The sequence below is a fragment of the Alosa sapidissima genome, chromosome 7, assembly GCF_018492685.1.
Source record: "Alosa sapidissima isolate fAloSap1 chromosome 7, fAloSap1.pri, whole genome shotgun sequence".
NCBI classification, from domain to species: domain Eukaryota; kingdom Metazoa; phylum Chordata; class Actinopteri; order Clupeiformes; family Clupeidae; genus Alosa; species Alosa sapidissima.
The window spans coordinates 448,252-457,893 of NC_055963.1; positions in this window are offsets into that span (position 1 = coordinate 448,252).

A 9,642-nucleotide genomic window follows, 5' to 3' on the forward strand; every position below is an offset into this window, starting at 1 on the left:
AAGAGAAATATTTGTTTATGGGATTGAAACTTAATAGATGAATAGAGATATTTGTTTATGGGATTGAAACATTTTAATTCAATTGTACGGTGCTCCCTATGTTCACCATTCTGACTGCGCGCCAATTAAAGGCTTGTTCACCATTCTGACTGCGTTGATTAAAGGTTTTTTGAGTGTGCATATACAAAACCATGTATGTTATGTAAGAGTTGGAGCATTATTACATTGAAATGCAACGCATCTATCCTCCACCATGTGAATGACAGAAACACTTGCCACATGATAGGCTGAGGTACCACTTTTACCAGAGAATTTCAGAGTGACCATGATGATACACAGTATCTACAGAAGTAACCAGACAATATGCCCCCAAATTTCTTATTTGAGAAAGTGCCTGCAGCTTAGGGAAGAGAGAGACGCAAGGAAGTGACCCTTTGACATTGGGCAGTAATATACCCTTTATTGGCCTACATTGGGCAGTCTCTTTGAAAGAAACCTGTGACGTTCAAATTTGACATTTAAAGTCTAAAAAGACATTATTTACAAAACAGTCCCTACCCAATTCTATCTACATATATGTGCACTTTACATGTTTGTCAAATACGGAGCCCTGAAACAGTCAGGGTGGGGATTTATTTGGAGCAATAGTTTTGGCTACTAGGCTAATGTGGTACGGTATGTCAACAATATCGCAAAATCCAACGTTTTTTTTCGCAAAACTTGGCAGAAAGGTGTAGCACAGGCTAATTTTTGGAGTAGGGAATTTCAAAGTATTTTTCATTTAGTAGGCTAGCCAACTCGATGTCCTCATAGGTTAATAAAATAGGCTGTATTGTAAGGGAACACAAACTTTATTGGAAGGGAACGCAAAAAGTTATTGCGATGGAACGCAAAAGCATTGCGAGGGAATGCAAAAGTATCGCGAGCGAACGCAAAAGTATCGCTCTAAATTAGGGTTTCTCAACGGGGGAGTTCGTACAACCTAGGGGGGCACTGGGAACGTGAGAGTTTTTTTTTTTTTTACATTTTAAACTTTCATGGTTTTCACATATTTTTGGTGCAAAAATAGGCTACCTGAAATAAATAGGCTATTTTCATTCATGGGTTTCTAACCCCTCTACCGTCCCAGCTACATTTTACTGTTTATCTATGCTCAGTGGTCATACAGTGCAGTTCGGGCCTGCACACGCCCGGAGTCACGTCCCCAGCCCCGCTCGCTGTTGTTCTGCAGCTGCTCTGACCGTAGTCTCCACGAAAAGACCGTTGCTAATCAAATAAGAAATATGTATAGGCCTAAACAGGCCTCACGCGCAGATACTGTTTTGTGATTGGTTGGATTGTTGCGATGTGCATATGTTGTTCATGTGATGTGCACTTGATTTTTGTCCATGATAATATGACACGTCTTGTTGCCTAGATTTAAGATTTGTTCCTATTGATTAAAAAAAAAAAAATCATTACAACCAATGCTGATGTGGTAGTGTTTTTTTTTTTTTACCCAACCAGTCTCCTATTGCTTCTAACAGTGGGCTAAATCTGCTTAATAATAAAATAGGCTCATAGGGACATTTTCTTATAATTCCAGAGGAAACCAAAACAGCGCAGAAATGGGCTCGTTTTTTTATTTAAACAATATAGCATGAGTGTGAGTGGCCTATAGCATACCCGGGGGTGTAGTTTTTTTTATTTTTTTATTGTGTGTGTGGGGTGGGGGGGGGGGGGGGGCACCAGAGGATCAAAGTAAGGTCAGGGGGGAGTTTGCTCAAAAAAGGTTGAGAACCACTGCTCTAAATAAATCCCCACCCTGGCCCTTTGCAGGCTCCGTAGTTAAACAACAAAAGGGAGAATGACTACATTCTACAACGCCTACATTCAGTGCATTACGAGGCACATGTTTGAGCAGCGAACATGAAATCCTCAGAGCAGAGGGCTTTTATGAAGCCAGTGCATAATGATCCATAATGCATCATGACCACCCCTCTGATGCATTATAGATGTGCACTTCTCTTTCCCACTGATGGTGAGGCTCAGTGTGGAGGCTCACAGAAAAAGAGGCCATGTTTAAACCCTGCCCAGTTAACTAGTGTGGACACCCTGCTAGCCCATGATAACAAAGCCTGTTTGCAAACACCATCCACTGGAGTCGCATGCACACACACACACACACATCGTACAGTCCCAAAAAAAATCCAGGGGAATTCTCAGTTCCCACCCGCCCCAACACACACACACACACACACAGCCCCCCCCCCCCCGCCTGTGGAGAGCATTGGCTGTGGCTCAGGGAGATGAGCATGGTTGCTAGGTGACCGGTTGTGGTTGCCATGGCGACTTTAAGTGGAACAGCTGGTCCAATCAGCATAAACTGCAGGCAGACGAAGGCAAAGCCAGTGCAGAGGGAAGAGAGGATCAGAGAGAGAGGAGGAGAAGAAAAAAGGAGAGAATCAGAGAGAGAGGAGGAGAAAGGAGAGAATCAGAGAGAGCGGATGAGAAGAAAGGAGAGAATCAGAGAGGATGAGAAGAAAGGAGAGAATCAGAGAGAGAGGATGAGAAGAAAGGAGAGAATCAGAGAGAGCGGATGAGAAGAAAGGAGAGAATCAGAGAGGATGAGAAGAAAGGAGAGAATCAGAGAGAGCGGATGAGAAGAAAGGAGAGAATCAGAGAGAGAGGAGAAGAAAGGAGAGAATCAGAGAGAGAGGAGAAGAAAGGAGAGAATCAGAGAGAGAGGAGGAGGAGAAAAAAGGAGAGAATCAGAGAGAGAGGAGGAGAAGAAAAGAGGACCAGAGGGACCGACAGGGCTGAGAGGGTAGAGAGGAGGGGAGAAAATCATCAAAAGTTTAGAGTAAGTTGAGGTAAATAATATGTAAACAAATAATATGTAAACAAATAATATGTAAACAATGAGTAAAATAAAAGATGGCAGGCCCTGGCTGGGGCACCTGCAACACGGGTTCCGCTCCTGCCCCGTGCTCCTTTCCGCTCCTGCCCCCTGCTCCTTTCCGCTCCTGCCCCCTGCTCCTTTCCCTTTCCGCTCCTGCCCCCTGCTCCTTTCCGCTCCTGCCCCCTGCTCCTTTCCCTTTCCGCTCCTGCCCCCTGCTCCTTTCCGCTCCTGCCCCCTGCTCCTTTCCCTTTCCGCTCCTGCCCCCTGCTCCTTTCCGCTCCTGCCCCCTGCTCCTTTCCGCTCCTGCCCCGTGCTCCTTTCCCTTTCCGCTCCTGCCCCGTGCTCCTTTCCCTTTCCGCTCCTGCCCCGTGCTCCTGCCCCGTGCTCCTTTCCGCTCCTGCCCCCGTGCTCCTTTCCGCTCCTGCCCCCGTGCTCCTTTCCCTTTCCGCTCCTGCCCCCTGCTCCTTTCCGCTCCTGCCCCGATCCTCTCTCCCACTCACCTCCTGTCACTCTCCACTATCGTATCTCATTAAAGGCATAAAAGGCCAAAAATATATACTTCTATAAAAAAAGCATGCACATGTAGCCTGTGCATATATTATACAATACCCTTCCTATAAATAAACATGTAGCCTGTACAATACCCTTCCTATAAATAAACATGTAGCCTGTGCATATATTATACAATACCCTTCCTATAAATAAACATGTAGCCTGTACAATACCCTTCCTATAAATAAACATGTAGCCTGTGCATATATTATACAATACCCTTACTATAAATAAACATGTAGCCTGTACAATACCCTTCCTATAAATAAACATGTAGCCTGTGCATATATTATACAATACCCTTACTATAAATAAACATGTAGCCTGTGCATATATTATACAATACCCTTACTATAAATAAACATGTAGCCTGTACAATACCCTTCCTATAAATAAACATGTAGCCTGTGCATATATTATACAATACCCTTCCTATAAATAAACATGTAGCCTGTACAATACCCTTCCTATAAATAAACATGTAGCCTGTGCATATATTATACAATACCCTTACTATAAATAAACATGTAGCCTGTACAATACCCTTCCTATAAATAAACATGTAGCCTGTACAATACCCTTCCTATAAATAAACATGTAGCCTGTGCATATATTATACAACACCCTTCCTATAAATAAACATGTAGCCTGTGCATATATTATACAATACCCTTACTATAAATAAACATGTAGCCTGTGCATATATTATACAATACCCTTACTATAAATAAATATGCACATGTAGCCTGTACAATACCCTTCCTATAAATAAACATGTAGCCTGTGCATATATTATACAATACCCTTCCTATAAATAAGCATGTAGCCTGTGCATATATTATACAATACCCTTCCTATAAATAAACATGTAGCCTGTACAATACCCTTCCTATAAATAAACATGTAACCTGTGCATATATTATACAATACCCTTCCTATAAATAAACATGTAGCCTGTGCATATATTATACAATACCCTTCCTATAAATAAATATGCACATGTAGCCTGTGCATATATTATACAATACCCTTCCTATAAATAAACATGTAACCTGTGCATATATTATACAACACCCTTCCTATAAATAAACATGTAGCCTGTGCATATATATGTGCATCCTCACATGCTAGCATGGCCAGTATACAGCAGCCATTCCACTGCACCAATAAAATGCCAACATGCACTGAGGCACTAAACTCCTAACACTAAACTAAACTCCTGACCCAGTGACATAAGATGACATTTGGATTTTCTGTGGCATATTTTGGTTGATAAACAAACACTGTGCAGCACAAGAAGTGCAGATCTGTGTGTTAGTTGTTGCAGACCATTTACTGTAGAAAAGGTAGAGATAGTCTGTCTGTATGAAAGTGGAAAAGAAGCCAGACAACAATGTAATAGAAAATCATATTTATGGGGCCTGTCTGTCTCCAACTCTCTCTTCCCCTTCTGTCCAACTCTCTCCTTTGCTGGGTGAGTCAGCTCTCCGTACTCCACAGGAAGAGTATGTCCGTAGAGTATGTCTGTACTCCACAGGAAGAGTATGTCCGCACTCCACAGGAAGAGTATGTCCGTACTCCACAGGAAGAGTATGTCCGTACTCCACAGGAAGAGTATGTCCGCACTCCACAGGAAGAGTATGTCCGTACTCCACAGGAAGAGTATGTCCGTACTCCACAGGAAGAGTATGTCTGCTCGCGTTAGCTGGGATGAGAATGATGGTGACGCTGGAATGATGTGTAGCCCATTGGGTGGGACAGCAGATAGGATGGCAGAGGGATCAAATGTTTGCTCTTGTGTCAGATTCTCCAGGCTTGTGTACTCTCTCTCTTTTCTCTTTCTCTCTCTTTTCTCTTTCTCTCTTCTCTCTCTCTCTTTTCTCTTTCTCTCTTTTCTCTTTCTCTCTTTTCTCTTTCTATTTTTTCTCTCTGTCTCTTTGTCTGTCTGGCTTTTCTTAGCAACCACAGAAAGATGTGATTTAACTTTTGATTCAAGTAAACAGGGGATGAGTGTTCCAGCAAACACAAGTAAACAGGGGATGAGTGTTCCAGTAAACACAAGTAAACAGGGGATGAGTGTTCCAGCAAACACAAGTAAACAGGGAATGAGTGTTCCAGCAAACGGGATGGAGATCAACAATCTCACTGGCATCTCCCACCGCATGGATGCTGTAGAAAGTTTGCCTTATGAGTCCCTGAGAGGTAAGGGTTTCTCAAGTGATCGAGGGTTTTAAAAGTGCCCGTCTCAAGTGATCGCCCTGGCACACACCTGCACACACACACACACACACACACACACACACACATACATTTGGTGAGTCCCTGAGAGGTAATGGTTTTAAAAGTAACACAGCCTCTGGGCTCAAATGAATAAAGCAATCGCATTATGAGTCAGTGACCTGTGACCTCCATCCTGCCCGGCCAGTGAACCCACAGAACTATTCTCTCCCTCTCTCTCACTCTGGCCACAGAGGAAGGGGGAAAAGACAGATGAAGATGAATATCTGTCATGGTGATGAAGGTCGGCATAATCTTAAATCGGCCTGCCTCCTCCTTTTTTGTATTTCAGTCCGTATTTTCATTTAGAGTGCTCTTCGTCAGATTAAAGTTTGACACCCTTGCGTGCACCACTGGACTTTGGCGGTGAGGTCGGTGAGGAGAAGTCAAATCAAGGCGGCGGTGGCAGCGGGTCTGGCGAAGGTGGACAGGGAGAAAGGTGGAGGTTGGAGCAGTGAAGCGACACATACGCCCTTCAACCCTGCACAGCCATGTGACACACATACGCCCTTTAACCCTGCACAGCCATGTGACACACATACACCCTTCAACCCTGCACAGCCATGTGACACACATACGCCCTTCAACCCTGCACAGCCATGTGACACACATACACCCTTCAACCCTGCACAGCCATGTGACACACATACGCCCTTCAACCTTGCACAGCCATGCGACACACATACGCCCTTCAACCTTGCACAGCCTGACCAGACCCAGCGGAAAGGAACGGCAGGACAGAGGCGACTGACTCGTACAGGGGGAACCAATCCTCTGAGGACATTGTGGATGTGATGTGCTATTGGCAGCTCTGAGCACATTTTGGATGTGATGTGCTATGGACAGCTCTCAGACATTGTGGATGTGCTATGGACAGCTCTGAGGACATTGTGGATGTGCTATTGGCAGCTCTGAGCACATTGTGGATGTGATGTGCTATGGACAGCTCTGAGGACATTGTGGATGTGCTATGGACAGCTCTCAGGACATTGTGGATGTGATATGCTATGGACAGCTCTCAGCTCCCACACACAGATTGATTATGGACTGTAACATCATGGTTTTCACAGAAAGCTGGCTAAACAACGAAGTACCCAACAGCGATATTAAGCTAGAAGGAGGCTGCGTCCTCCGAGCAGACTCTGTTGTCCAGCTGTTGACTCGTAAGACCAGAGGTGGGGGTTTGTGCATTTATGTAAACAAAATTTGGTGCACGGACACCACCATCATCGAGAGTCACTGCTCAGCTAATCTAGAGTATCTCATGGTTAAGTGTAGACCTTTCTATCTGCCCAGAGAGTTTACAGCAACTGTTGTTACTACAGACTATATACCCCCGGATGCTAACTTGCCATGAAAGAACTGCATACTGCTATCAGCAAACAACAGACTCTCATTGTCGTGGGTGACTTTAACCACCCTAACTTCAAGTCTGTAAATGTCTCCTGCCCCATGAGGAGACTGTACTGCCTAAATTCCATCAAAATGTCTCCATGTATATACTAATATGGCTGATGCGAACAAAGCCGTTCCCCTCCCCCATAGGAAAATCTGACCACCTCTCATTAGCTGCTTTCAGACACGTCCTCCGCAGTATATGCGGAGCTTTGTCAAACGGACGTCCGACCCTTCGGGTGATTCAGATATGATGCTAACATGCTGACATTATGCGGTCATATGTGTGAACAACACCGACACACATGAATAGAATCCCCGCATGGTTGAACAGGTACATGAACGGAATCCCCGCATGGTTGAACAGGTACATGAACGGAATCCCCGCATGGTTGAACAGGTACATGAACGGAATCCCCGCATGGTTGAACAGGTACATGAACGGAATCCCCGCATGTTCTTCGCTTTGTTCAGACATGAGTTCAATTACATAATATCCGTTGGAAATACTAGGAGGGGAGTAGTGTAAGAGCCGGCTAAGTTCGGAGTTCCAAATAGCCAATTATGTTGTTCAGATATTCGGCCCAACCGCTTGACATCTGCAGAACATGCGGACTTACACCTGGGTCTGAAAGCAGTTATTGTTTTACTACCCAAGTACTCAGCACTCATCAAACATGTGAAACCCACAGTGAGGCCAGAGGGAGCAGACTTGTCACTTCAGCAGCGTTTTGAAAACACTGGCCACTCAGGCCACCCATGACTTCCACACGGACATTGATTTATATGCCTCCTCCATTCTGGACTGTATCAACTACAACATCAACAGTGTCACCACCCTCAAACGTATAACCATTTTCCCTAATTAAAAACATACCTGGTCATTTTAGTTGGTGTTGCTGGTCTACATTGCTGGTTTAACTGGCCATGCCAGTTTATGTTGGTCATTCTAGCAAACCAGCATGACCATCTTACACCAAGTGTCAAGCTTGACAGGCTGGTCACCAACATGACCATCTTACACCAGCTGTATCCGACATGACAGGCTGGTCACACCATCATGACCAGCTTCCTCAAATGGTCATGCCAGCATGTCCACCTGGTGGCCCAACCAGCTACACCAGCAAAGACCAGCAAGAGCTGGAAGAAAACCTTATGCTACCAGCATAAGCTACCAGCATAAGCTGGTTTCTAGCTGTTTTTTTCAGCAGAGGATTATTACAGTGCATGAAAATGCACTGTACTGTTCTTCCTAGGCAACTTCTTCTACTTCTTCTTCTTATTATTATTCCGCTTACCACTTTTTCCATACGCAATTTATCTTGAACAGTTTAACTTAGAAACTTCATTCAAACTTTGTAACGTAGGTCTTCAAACAGATCAGGTTGGTATGACTTTTTCAGCTGGTTTTGCTTGTCGTACCACCTCAAGCTGGTCATTTTAGCTGGTGTTGCTGGTCTATAGTGCTGGTTTAACTGCCCATGCCAGCTTATGTTGGTCATTCTAGCAAACCAGCATGACCAGCTTGACAGGCTGGTCACCAGCATGACCATCTTGCCCCAGCTGTATCCCACAAGACAGGCTGGTCACACCAGCATGACCAGCTTCCTCAGATGGTCACGCCAGCATGTCCAGTTGGTGGCCTAACCAGCTACACCAGCAAAGACCAGCAAGAGCTGGAAGAAAACCAGCAAAGACCAGCTAAAACCAGCTACCAGCATAAGCTGGTTTCTAGCTGTTTTTTTCAGCAGGGAATAGATCCCTACTGAAAAAAACAGCTTCCTCAGATGGTCACGCCAGCATATCCAGCTAGTGGTCCAACCAGCTACACCAGCAAGAGCTGGAAGAAAACCAGCAAAGACCAGCTAAAACCAGCTACCAGCAAAAGCTGGTTTCTAGCTGTTTTTTTCAGCAGGGATACTTTAAGACTTTTACTTAAAGGAGAATTCCGGCACTCTTTACCTCAACATTGAGGTGATTGATCGTAGAAGTCCTCTTTGTCAACATGATTGCTGCATACATGGTAATCTTTCTCACGCAGGACATCTAACGGAGTTTGCACACCAAGGTAAAGTGCAACCAGCCACAACTGCAATGTATCTGATGTATGTATTTTCGCATTCGGTTGGGAAATGCACAATCACAAACCATTTACCCAGTGATAAATATATACACACAGACGTCTTCCTCTTTCAAACCTCTTCTTCAATCTCACTCTGATGAGAGCTGTCACTTCCAACACAACTATTGAGACTGCGCGAGATTGAGATTTGTTTTCACTGCAGGTTCAGCTGTCAAAGAATCTTGAAGCAATGTCTTATGCAAATTTGATTTGTCACTAGAAGTTCACTGGAAGTTTGCCATTATTGGCAAAACACTAGCGAACACATTTAGTGGCAAACTTCTCATTGTTGCCAGGACTTTGCTGGAAGTTTGGAACATTGGCAAACTTCTGGCAATATTTTCTAGAGAACTCATCTGTTTTCCACAAATCACCCACAAGTTTTCTGCAAATCTGCATTGACCACTTGATGAAA